General features: G+C 36.9%; 1 pseudogene; it reads left to right on the plus strand.

The window, feature by feature from the left end:
• Positions 1 to 4,337: 4,337 nt before the first annotated feature.
• Positions 4,338 to 13,563, plus strand: part of LOC149180435 (putative L-gulonolactone oxidase 4) — a 45,083-nt pseudogene continuing 35,857 nt past the window's right edge.

Below are 13,563 nucleotides of genomic sequence, written 5' to 3' on the forward strand. Positions count from 1 at the left end.
GTAAGACGGTTGTATATTTTGTTTTATATATGAATGGAGATGTCGTGTTTCATCATCACTATTCTAGCTTGCTTGTTAGAACTACTGGAACAAAAACAAATTATCTCTGGGAATTCATGTACAGCCTTAGCCTGTGGCACTCCAAGAAAATTCTATTAGAGACTCTGTGCTGATCATCAAGCTGTTACGCTAGAGGATTTTCTACACTTTCATATTCTTGGGCAGATTCCCTGAAGCTGCCAGCTCATCTGGTGTTTCCCTGGAAAAGCTAGGATTGTTCATTTTTTTCCCGTCATTAAAGGTGAAATCTTATTTAAAGGGCCAGTTTTATTAAAAACTAGTGTTATTCAAACGGAAAGCGAAGGTGAAAGGTCAAAGTCCAAAACCCAAAAATAAACAAAGACATCTGTCACAGCAGAGAAATAGGAACAGATGATCTATTGTTGGACTTCAGTTATGGTTCAAAGTATCTACGCTACAGGTGTTATCTCTTCGTGGGCTATCAAACAGTTTTCAAGTGTAACGCTCCTTTTCTTCAGAATAGATGTTTGGCTTTTCATTTCTGTTAACAATGATTAAATAACCCCCCACTTTGGGTCGATCCATTTCCCACAGTAAAGCTTATTTATTGCATAAGAAATTATTTGTAAAGAGTTCTGGAGTTCTGAGGAAAGTGTGGGAGGAAAAAACCCAGCGCTTCATTGTACAGATTTGACAGAGAAAATAATTGAATGGTACAACTCTGTTTCATGAGATCATTGTGGTATGAATTTAGCATGTGTTTCTTCTCCTGTTTCATATGTCTCTTGTTTCTGTTTCATAGTTCATTCATAATCGTTTTTAGCTGAATGCTTTTAAAATGAGAAAGGCAGAATCCAATTTATTGCTCTACTTTGGGAAAGTGTTCATATTTAATGTTTTCTTCTGTTTGACAAGGATTCATATTCTATGCCCTTGTCAACCTCTCAACAGTTCACCCACTCAACAGTATTTCAAATTTGACGTTAAATATCTTGCCTATCTTGCCTCAGGAGATAATCTATGTCTTTGATTTAACTTCTCTGTTCATGTTGTTCCTTGACCCCACGCTACCCAGAAAACCCAGTCATTTATCAAAATACCCTTTCTTATCTATTTACTAGCCTAAAATTAGTTCCCATTTTAAGTCATCTCACACCCTATTGCTCATTTTATCGAGATTGACTGGAGAGAGCCCTCTTATGTCCTTGTAGGGCTAGCTATGAGGCTGAACTTGGTTTGATGTTGCCTCGAGTTTTTCCTTTTTTAGCCTGAGGAAGATTCGAGTGCTAACATAAACTTTGAGTTATCATTATTCAAGTCGAAGTCCGAATATTCTCTTTCAGAAACACTTTTTGACCTTCTGAAGTTTGAGTCATATGTACAATCTTTCGAGGCTTCATCCAATAATCTAGACAATAAAGTTTGGTCAAATTTCTATAAACTCCAAAATCTAGTTGATCGATTGAAAATAACTTCTGAAAAATATTATACCCTATATTAGCAAGAGGCTTTCCCCATTGTTAAACCTCCTCACACAGCTACCCCATCATCCTCCATCACTAAGCCATCATCTCCTCCCAAACCATCCTCTTCCAAAACAACTCCTCCCATATTACCCCCTATTGTAACTCTCACGTTACCTTTTGTAGCCTTTATGGTGAGATTTGGCCCTTTGAGTTTGCCTAGGTAGCCTGTTTCTTTACCTCAGAATTATGGTTAAAGGTTGCCTTTGTTTGATGGCACATTTGAGATAACAACAAGACAACATGTTGATCAGGTAAATGATTTCATTGACCTCGAAGAAGTTGATGAATATCATGCCAAAATGTGCCTCATAGCTCAAAGTTTTTTTGGTGAAGTGAAGAAGTGGTTCTATGCTTTGACAATTGCTTCAATAGCCAATCCCCAATAGTTGATAGAATTTTTCTTCGCCAGATGGGAAGAGAAAAGGATCCCCTCTAGATCCTGGGTGCATACAATTCTTTGAAAAGAGATCCAAATGAATCCATGCAAGACTTCAATATCAAATTCAATAAGGTCTACAACGCTATTCTAGACAACATCAAACCTCCTCTTGACTTGGTATTGTTTCGTTATCCTAATGCCTTTTACCTTGACATGGGCTATCAGCTGAGAGAAAGGAATCCCACAACTCTTGAGAAAATGTAGAGGAATGTTGTGAATGTTGAAGAAAACCTGATGATTAAGAAATATTAGAAGAAAGTGGACAGGAAGGTCACAATCAAAGAGGATACCTCTACTTCATCGGATGTTAAGCTTGACACTTTAATCAAAACCATGGAGAAAATGATGGATACGATGACAATATCATAAACTTAAGTCAGGAATCCTAATTACCGAGGTCAACATCAACAACCTTAGTTTTGAATAAAACAAAGAGAGCATAAAGGTCAGGATAAATAAGCACAACAACAGATCTGTACTCCACTCCAACAAAATTATGCATAGTGACTTGATGAAGAAGAAGAGTTTGCAGGCGAGAATCACTTTTTTGAGCAGGATCATCAACCTATTTTCCTCACAAAAGAGGATGAGTTTTCTGAGGAAACATATGCAGCTAATGATCAGAGACTTGTTCTTTGAAATGATCACGTGTTGGCAGTCAAAACATAATATTATCGAAGGGGTTACAAAAATTCTCTTAGCCAAGTGTAGAGGCATTATAATTTGAGGAACATAAGTGTGAAACTTACTTCAAATCCAAACAAGCCAACTTCTCAAAAATATTCTCATACCAAAGAATCAACCTCTGCAAATCAAAACAAACGAAAGGAGGCTGCTGCCACTAGTCAGGGAAAGAGCAATGGAAAAACAAAAATTTGAGGATAGAGGAAAGAGATTCCTACCAAAGAACAACCAGAAAAGAAGGATATGACTTCCAAAGAGGTAGAAAAACATCCTAACTTATTTAATCTAGAGAATGAGATTTCTAAATTGAAAATTTCCATTCCTTTGACCGAATTAGTTAAGAATGATTAGTATAAATTCCATATAGCCAAATTGATAAAGGTCAATCAAATTTCAGACATGGTGAATGTTAGTGATGACCACCCTGAACCTTTGTTTGGCCCTGCCGTAGATGGAATTTAGAAGACATTGAAGTCCCACCATTTTACCTCAGTCTTAGGATCCACAATTTCATCCCTCACAATGCCATGTTAGATCCAGAGCTTCTCACAATCTCATGCCCAAGGCCATCATGGACAAGTTAGGACTCAATACTACTCGATAATATCATGACCTTTACTCCTTTGACTTGGGAAGAGTTAAGTGTCTCAGTCTCATTAAAGGCTTGGTAATATCTCTAGATCCAATTCCGATAGTTTTTTTCTTTATATTCCTCCAAGGCATGGGATGCTACTCTCCCAGTCATGGGGATAAATCTGAAAGGTACTTTGCAGATTGATTTCTCTTATGCTACTATACCAGTGTTTGTTCAAAATAGGAAATTGTATCGGGGAACTAAGATGAACTATATGATCACTAGAAAAAAGAAGTCGAATAATCACCCTATACATGTTGTAAATATTGATTTAGAAAGTCAGATTGATGAAGTTTAATATATTTCAGAGGTTTCAGATTGCATTGAACTAGTTCCACTTGCAGAAAATCAAGAACAGGGATTAAATAGTTTGTAGCCTAATATATCAGTTGAAAAGACAGTGGATTCAGTGAAGGAAACATATTATGTTAAGACAAAAAACCATCTTCCAGTAGAAAATAAAGATAAACTTTCCGAATTTCAGGTTCCTGAATGAGGAGGAGGCTCTTTGGACCATGGATTTTGATGGAGCCCTGGGAAAGGAAGGAGCTAGAATCAGAATTTGGATTCGTACTCCAATGAATCACTTAGGTAACATTCCTCGTAATGTCAGAGTATGTTCATATAAACTAGCTTTTGATTGTTCTAACAATGAATCAGAATACGAAGCCTTGATTACCAGTCTTAAGATTATTAAGAAGTTAAGTGAAAAAACAGTTTCAGTTTATGGCGGCTCCGAATTGGTAATCAAACAAGTAAAGGGAGAATGCCTATGCTAAAAATTCCAGGATGCGAGCATATCGCAATGTTGTGTTAGATACCTCAAAACTTTTCCTGGGTATACATTATCTATAATTTCAAGAAACCAAAATTTCATGGATGATTCTCTTGCCATTGCTGCAATCATGTTTAAGATCCCAATACATTCCAATAAAAAAATTGAAATCAATGTTAAACGTCGCCCTACTGTCCTAATAATCTCCGGTATTGGAAAGTGTTTCAAGATGATAAGAAAATCAATAATTTTCTGCAAATGGAGGAAGAATTCACCACTTCTTACATTGATGAAGTATTTTATGAGGATGACCAGGAGATTCAGGCCACAAAATTGGAAGTAGTACAAATGAAGGATAATTCCATTCCAAGAGGTCTTGTACCCTTGGAAGAGCTCTTTGATCATGATCATGTTGCACAGAAGCCAACATTGGACCCCACTGAAAGAGGAGTTGAAGACATCAATATTGACATAACTGAGAAGCCAAAGATGGTGAAATTATCAAAGTCCTTAACCCCATAAATGAAAAGTAAATACGCAACACTTTTGGTTGAGTTTTCTGACGTGTTTGCATGGTAATATTCAGTTTTAAAGGTTTATGATAAAAGTGTAATTCAACATACTATTCATGTCAAGCCTAATCAAAATCCTTTTCCCCAAAAGCTCAAAAGGATCAATCCGAAGCTGCTGCCATCCATAGAGAAAGAGGTAACAGATTATATAAAGCTGGTATCATTGTTCCTCTTCGATTTTCTAGGTGGATGTAAAATCTGGTTCCAGTCCGGAAGAATACCGGTGAGATTTGTTTATGCATTGATTTTCGAAATTTGAACAAAGTGTCCTTGAAAGATAATTACGCTCTCCCAAAGATGGATCACATTCTACAAAGGGTAGTGGGTTCTACTCGATGGATATTCTGGACATAATCAAATCTTGGCCCATCATGATGACCAAGAAAAGGACACATTCACTACATCATGGGGTACTTTCATGTATGCCAAGATGCCTTTTGGGATAAAAAATGCAGGAGATACATTTTAGCGAGCGATGGACATCACTTTCGCTAATGAAAAGGATGTGTTTTTGGCTATTTACCATGATGATATCACATTTTTCTCCCAAAAAAATGAAGACCATTTGCATCATTTGAGAATAGTCTTCCAGAGGTGTAGGAAATTTGGCATATCTCCGAATTCGAAGAAGAGTTTTTTTTTCCATGGAAGAGAGAAAATTACTTGGTCATATCATATCAAAGGATGGAATCTGAATAGATCCCACAAGAATCAAGGCAATCCAACAATTGGATTACCCAAGTAACAAGAAGGAAATTAAGTCTTTTAATGGTAAGATCAACTTCTTGAGAAGGTTTATTCCTAACCTTGCTGAGCATCTAAGAGAAATAACTAACATGTTGAAAAGTGAAAAAGAGGTAAAAGGATGCAAGGAAATCTTTCAACCAAGTCAAAATTTCATTTTCTTGTGCTCCCATTTTAATCAGCCTTGATTACACTATGGATTTTATCATTTTTTCATTTGCTTCTAAGCACACATTGGTTGCTATCCTAGTGCATAAAAAATACCAAAACACAGTGCAGGCAATTGCATTTTTCAGCATAACTATAAGGGATGTAGCATTAAGGTACAATATCATTGAAAAATAAACTTTGGCCCTAGTAAATCCTTTTAAGGACTTCTGGTTGTACATTCCATTCCCATATCATTTCCTATGTTCCAAATTCTACACTCAGGGATGTTTTGATGCAGAATGATCCTGAAGGTAGGCGAGGTAAATGGATTGCTGCAATGTTGGAGTATGACCTCGACATTAAGCCTACAAAGCTAGTCAAAGGGCAGGATTTGGTGAAGCTCATGGAAGAATCCAATTTACATGCTCTGGATATCAATCTTATTGCTACAATGTCTGAAGAACAGGTGGTTGATTCATTTGTTTAGGTATCACTGATTTTTACCTCATCTCCTTGGTATTCCAATATTGTTTATGTGCTTCAACATTTGAATTCTCCACCAGGTGTGTGAAAACATAAGGCTAGATCATTGAGGTTGAAAGCTCCAATATATTACATTTTGGATAATGTTTTATTCTGGAAGGATCCGGGGGAATTTTTCTGAATTCTCTAGTCGAAAGTGAAGCAAAACAGGTAATGAATGAATTTCATAAGGGAAATTTTGGCAGTCACCTTTATTGGAATACTACAACAAACAATATCTTAAGAGTTGGGTATTGTTGGCCAAGTTTATTTTCAGATGTATACAAAATTGTAATGAGTTGTCATGAGTGTTAGATATTTCAGGGAAAGAGAAAGTTGTTATGCTTCCCTTGCAGCCCATTTCTATCCAAGAACCTTTTCAGCAGTGGGGTCTTGATTTTAATGGTGATATTCACCCTTCATCTTCAACGCAACACAAGTGGATTTTGAAATTTGTTATGCCGCCCTTGTAGCCCATCTCTATCCAAGCACCTTTTCAGCAACGGGGTCTTGATTTTATTGGCGATATTCACCCTTCATATAAAGCTCAACTTAAGTGGATTTTGACAGCAACTGACTACTTCGCGAAGTGGATTGAAGCCATCCCCACTAGACAAGATATGGATGTAGTAATAATTCAATTTCTTGAGTCTAATATTTTGTCCGACTTGGTTGTCCACAGAAAATTATCACTAATAATGCAAGATATTTCAAGTCGAAAAATATAATTGATTTCTGTGACAAGTACCACATCAAACTTGGGAATTCAATAGTATATTACCCACAAGGTAATGGGATGGTTGAATCATCAAATAAACCATTGGTTAATATCATCAAGAAGTTGTTGGAAGAAAACAAGAAGAATTGGCACAAAAAGTTGATTAATGCACTTTGGGCAGACAGAGTGAGCACTAAGAAGTACATAGGCATGTCACCCTTTTTAGCTGGTTTATGGAGTAGACACTATTTTTCTGAATTCTCTTGTTGTCCCAGTGATGAATATTTTGCAGCAAGTTGATAGTGAACTCAATGATATTTGACAGAGAATCAATCAGATGATTCATTTGCAGCAGTTTAGAGAGGAAGTACTTTAGAATACTTCAAATATTTAGGAAAAGATCAAGAAGATTTATGACCGAAAAACCAAAGAAGATGATTTTAGTTTGGGAGATGTTGTTCTTCGATGGGATGCCCGGAATGAGGAGAAAGGTAAGCATGGAAAGTTTGATAACTTGTGGAAAGGACCATACATGATTTCAACTTTCAGAGGTCAGAATGCCTATTTTTTAGAAGAACTAGATGGACAAGAGCTGCTAGGAGGAACGATCAATGGTCAATTCCTCAAGCATTACCTCACTTAATTTCTTTAGAAATTCTCGTTTCCATTATATATCAGTTTATTTTTCTACCAAGAGTGAAGGAGCTATCATGAAAGTTTGAAGCCCGAGGAGAAGGCCATAAGACTTTTTTAATCAACTGCTATTTTTGAAAGTTAAGTTAGTTTCAGTTTGTCTTATGTTTTGACAGTGAATCATTTCAGTTTTGAGTGTGTTTACTTTTTTGACTCCATCACCTAATGGATGAGGCTACCTGGTCTATGGTGTTATTGACACCCCCCTAAAGGAGCTGCCATCCCCAGTTGGAGCCAATGTTAGTGCCTTTCAGTCCTGTCAGTCACCAGTGATCAAATTTACTTTTTCAATATGGTTGATAGGGTCCTAGGTTAAATTTTTATGGTGTCAATAGGTTTTCAAATAATAATTTGGTCACTGGTTAGTGTGTCTAGGTATGTTACTACTCCCATCATTTCATGGTCAAATTTTCATCTAAGACATGCCATCACTCATTGTGATGAGTCATCAATGAAGTGTCTTAATCACCATCTCAATCATCATCTCATGGTTAGTCATGTTTCAAGGTCCAAATCACCAGTTTAATACTCCATTAGATGTCATCATTAGGTCAAGTCATAAAAAAGGTAAAAAGAGTCATGACATCATTTAGATCATCTTTGTGGGAGAGAAACATGTTCTATAATGATCTCTAAAGTGAATTTTGATCTTTATTGAGATGTAATTATGTCTAATAAGGTTTGAAGCATCAGTACACTAGCATTTCAAATCATTTTGTAAAAAGACAAGGTGGGGCCACATCACCACCTAAGCGAAAATCGAACCCCCAGCCTATTGAAAGACCAAAAAGCATGTCATCTATTCATTTCACCCTCATGAGAAATCTCTCCACTAGAAAATATCATTTACACCCTCAGAGGATCGATTTCTTTCCACCTAACTGCCAAATTTTCTCTCTCACTATGCTTTTGTCAACTGCACTGTGCTTTTCTCTAAACTACTGTGCTTTTGCTAAGGGGGCCAAATCGGTATTTTCAAGGGGCTTATTCATCAAATTCAGGTTCCATCACATCAACAACAAGTAAGTGGGATACATTCACTCCTCTTTCATCCTTCCTTTGCTTCATTTCGCTCTTGAAAGATTAGAAAATCACCCTCTCCTAGGGTTTGATTCGCTTTTGGTCTCATAGTGTTTTTAATTCATTTTATGTAAAAAGAACCCTAAATTTCATGCTCAAATTCCCTCCCTCATCTTCCATACACCTTCCTTGAAGCTTCCCTTCACTCATTTCCCTCATTTCCTTCATTTCCCTACAAACCCTATCCCACACTACACTTTCCTAAGCTACAACTGTGTTTTTCATTTCTATGTCCATTACCCTCACTCATTTCCAAAATTTTCACCTCCCCACACTCCCTAAAATCTATCCCTACCCCCCAAAATTTTCCCAAGAATTTGGACACTCTCAAACCCCTTTATATTCCTCCATTCACAAAACTACCCTAAATCCCCTATTTTCCTAACACTAAAACCCTGATTCCTCTTCCTAGTGAGCTAGGGTTTCACAATGGATCAAGAGACCAAGACCAATGATTAGAGGAATAATAAAAGAGGTCATATTATTAGGTATGAACCCAAGAAAGTACAAAATATCATGGCTTCACCATTTCTCAAGAAGTCATTCCAAGATGCAGGTTGCCTTGTTTTCTGCCAAAAGATTGAAGAACTAGGTTTTAGTGATAAATTAACGAGAACATTTTCCACCAGTCTCAGGAGGGATATGGAAACTATTGTAGGGGTCACTTTTATCATTTAAACTATTGCCATAGCCACTGGGCTCCCAAATCATGGAGAGGTTTGATTCAAAAGCATCGACCTAGATATTGAAAATGATAAAATGTTTTTGAAGCCTCCTTACAAAGCTTCTACAAAGCATATTTTTCCTTTTAGAAACTTGCTTGATAAGTACACCCCTCTCATGAAGATGATCATGAAATACTTCACATGTGAGGGTATGTTTTCAAGGATATATTAGTACCATGTTAGATTTCTGATGTATTTCACTGGTGTCAAACCTCCTAACCGACCTCACTACCTCTACAAAAGCTTGGTCAAAATGGCAGAAAAGGTACATAGAAAAGGGAAAGACCATCAAGCAATCTTGTTCCATGATGTCTTGGTGAAAATCACTGTCTGCCATCATATTACATAAGTCAACTTGTCTTGGGAGGCATTTATGCAGACAACCTCTCTTTTTCCTACTCAAACTCAATCTAGCATTCAATATACACCTTTGGCATCACCAAGACCATAAGAAGTGGGTTATACGAGCTTTCCTGTAACAATAATATCTAGGGATGAGGTGACTAAAACATACACCAGAGAAAAGAGGTTTGTGTTTTCTCCAAGAAATGTTGAAAGGGCCAAACCTACTTCAGTTGAGAGAGAGACATCACCACACCACCATGAAGTACCATTGCAAGAAGATGCACAGGTAAAGTCAGACACTCACATGGAGGAGGACAAGTCACTTGAGCATATCATCAAGGAGAAAGAGGCAGATATCAGAGAACTAAAGGATGCCTTGGAAAAGACTAACTATATTATTTCATGTCTATAGCAGGAAAATTGGTAGCTAAAGGTAAAACATCTCTTGCTCAACAAACCTGAAACTGATGTGATGGTAGAGCATGATGAAGGAAAGGCAGTGATTGATCTAGAACATATTGAAGACACAAAGTTTTAGTTCAAGTTCAAAATGCTAAAGACCAGAGGTTTATAGAGACAAGAAGGGCAACGAAGTGAGTCATCTCCTCCATTTAGTAAACAAGACCTTGTTAAATTATTTGAAGTAGATCTTGAAGAAAATAAGGAGTATTGGCTTGCAAAAGTCAATGATCATTTGGAGATGCTCCTGAAAAGGGAAAATAGGGCCACCAACTTACAGAGGCACATGGAAAGGAAATACTACACTCAACACTTGATCAGTCAAATCAGGGTCAAAAACTTGAAAAGGGAATTGAGGAAAATCTTAATTAAGCAAAGGAAGAAGGATAAGCTTGAATTATTGGTTGAGGCCTCTCTCATTGCCTAGCACATAATTTTCCAACTCAAAGGGGCAAGTCTGGACCATTTTTGAAGAAAATTTTGAAGATTTTGAAATCCTGTGACTTTTTGGCTATAATAGGAAATTTTAGTTAGCCAAAAGCACAACGCCCTAGTGCTACGCTTTTCCATGGGGCCTCCAAATGACAAAAAATTTGCATGCTTGGATAGATTATCACTTGAAAATATCAGTTATGCCACTTGGGTGCCATGTTAACCTTCAGTTTGGGTGAAAATGCAAAAAAACATGCCAAAAAATCACTTTGTGCCACTGTTTTCAGCTTGGCACTGCGCTTTTAGAGTGACCCTGGGAGAATCCATTTTTCTTAGCCTTGGAGAGGCCATTTTGCATGCTTAAGGACTATATGGAAAACTAGACATCATAATATTTCCAATTATGCCTTCAGATCATAATTTGGAGCATTGTAAGTCACTCAAAACCATCCTCCAAGTTGGCATTACGCTTTTCCCAAATGTCACTGCGTTTTTCCTAGAATTCATTGTGCTTTTCCCAGAAAGACAGGAATTCAGATTTTCTCCAGTCAAAGTCAAATATGTTGGTAAAATTACTCCTCTCTAGGGTAATCATGTGATGTAATTAAATGTAAAGGAGGTGGACAATGTAAATTTCATGAAGATTCATGCTTACTTATGTTTGCAAAGTCAAAATGAATCAGTTGGTTTAATTAGGGAGTTTGTTTTTAACTTCCCTAGGTTTAGGTTTGGTTGGAGATATTATTGTAAATAGTTCCTATCAAGATGGATTTGACCCCTGAGAGGGGGAAGAGTTGTTTTGGTCTATATCTACCCAAATCAAACTGAAGGGAAGGGTTGGCTGTTGTTTATTCAAGGCTTTGTGGAGCTAGTGTATTTGTGATTATTTGCAGGAGTAATATACAATATTTGTAGCCATTATAGTGGGATTCATGTGGTATGTTCAGTAGCAGTGTTTTTTCTTCTGTTATCATTAGTATGAATGTATTATCTTCTATACTTACATGTTAATGCTTTCTTGTGATTGTTTCATAAGTATTAAACAAAATTCATATGTTTATGTTCTGTTTTGATGAAACCCTCATATTTTTGTTACATTTTCCTCTAATGAATGAATTCATGAAACTCATGCTCATTTTGAAACCTTACTTTTATACCCTACACTCAATGACAAACCAATAATGATAATTGAGCCTACCTACCTTGCCCCATTATATCTCTGTAAACTCATCTTTTGGAAACCCTAACCTAGCTCCCTAGACCTAGACCATCATCCAGCAAAAACCCTAAAATAAAAAACCCCAAATTGAGCTGAACTCATAGGGGCTTCACTCACTGAACCTCTAACATATCACGTGTGTTCATAGCATACTAAATAATACCCCTAATTTGACTACATATTGGAAAATACCTCTAAAAATAACATTATTCAAACCCCTACCAATATGAACCCAATACACCTTCTCAATATAAAAAACCCCTATTTTCACTAGATATTGTAGGTACCCATTTTTGCATTAACATTTTATATACCTCTTTATATTTTTTCACTGATTCTAAGCTCCATTTTTTATACTTTCCAATATAAAACCCCTTTACCCCCTATATATCCCCCAATATGAAACCACATGGTATGGTATTTCTCCCCTAATGAAGCCCCTGTGGTTGAACTGTCTAGCCTAAAATCCATTCTTGCACCATTCAAATCCTTGGTTGTGACCATAGAGAAAGCCCTCTTTGGTTTGGTAGGGCTAGCTGCAAAATCAAAAGGCTGGTTTGAGGTTACCTCGTCGGTCTCCTTTCTCGGCCTTGGGACACTGAGGAGTTCTAACATAGGTCACACTACTAATGTGCATATGATTCCATCTGGAAATGATAATGACCAAAAAATATCTATCCCCAGCCTTCCCTACTCTGCTACACAGTCCCTCAGGCAATCCGATCATCTCCTTCCATGTAATCACACGCCTTCCAAGTTCTATTGGCACCCCCATCCCAAGTAGTCCATCCCTTGGAAAGGCTTCATTACATCGGAAGATACAAAAATCAAGGCATATATTTGCCTCAAAACCATCATACCAGTCATAACATGCTCATGGAAATCAATGGAAACTATTGGGTACCAGTGTCCCACAATGGCCCTGCTCTTGAATACTTTACCAACATACTACTGCATTTTCCAATTCCTTTTGTTGTTGCAAATTCTTGCAGTCAATTTCAACCACCCAACCGAGCATGTTCATGCATTCTTGTACCAAGCACATAATTTCCATTAGATTTAAAATAAATTGAAATAAATTCACATCATACCTCATTGGTAGCTCATCAATAAGGTACACTTGCAATCCTATTTACTTCTTATCACAACAAGTCAAACTAGCATCTTTGACCAAATCAACATGTATAAAAATATCACATCAGGTTAGCTCAAAACACAACCATCATAGATCAAAATCATGAATCACATGCAATCATCATAAACCAGAATCATAGATCACATGTAATCAGCATAGACCAGAATCATAAATCACATGCATAATAAAACTAAAATAAAATGTTGATACTTATCCTTTAATCAATCCTTAGCTTCTACCTTTGTCCTTATTCCATACACACTTAGATCAGTTGCCACACCTGACAAACACCTAGTGCCTTCTCCTCAACCATGTTCACATATACATAGTGTACATCCCACACATACAACCACACATGACATACAACACCATGCACCTACACTTGACATACAACACATACACCTACACCTAGTGTACAACAGAACATAATAAATACTCCTACATCCGATGTATAACACAACACAATACATACACCTACACCTGGTGCATAACTTAACAAAAATACATGTACTACATAGAGTACAACACAACAAGGACACATGTCACGATACCACAACTACACAATGCACATACATAGTACTGCATGCCCATGACACAATATGTATGACATGTGCACAATATCACTTGTACACCAATACCATATGTACAACATGTACACAATACTACCTATACACAACACCACGTACACAA

This window comes from Pinus tabuliformis, chromosome 3_2, assembly GCF_031772625.1.
Source record: "Pinus tabuliformis cultivar Carrire ecotype Pingquan chromosome 3_2, CPIR1, whole genome shotgun sequence".
Taxonomy (NCBI): Eukaryota; Viridiplantae; Streptophyta; class Pinopsida; order Pinales; family Pinaceae; genus Pinus; species Pinus tabuliformis.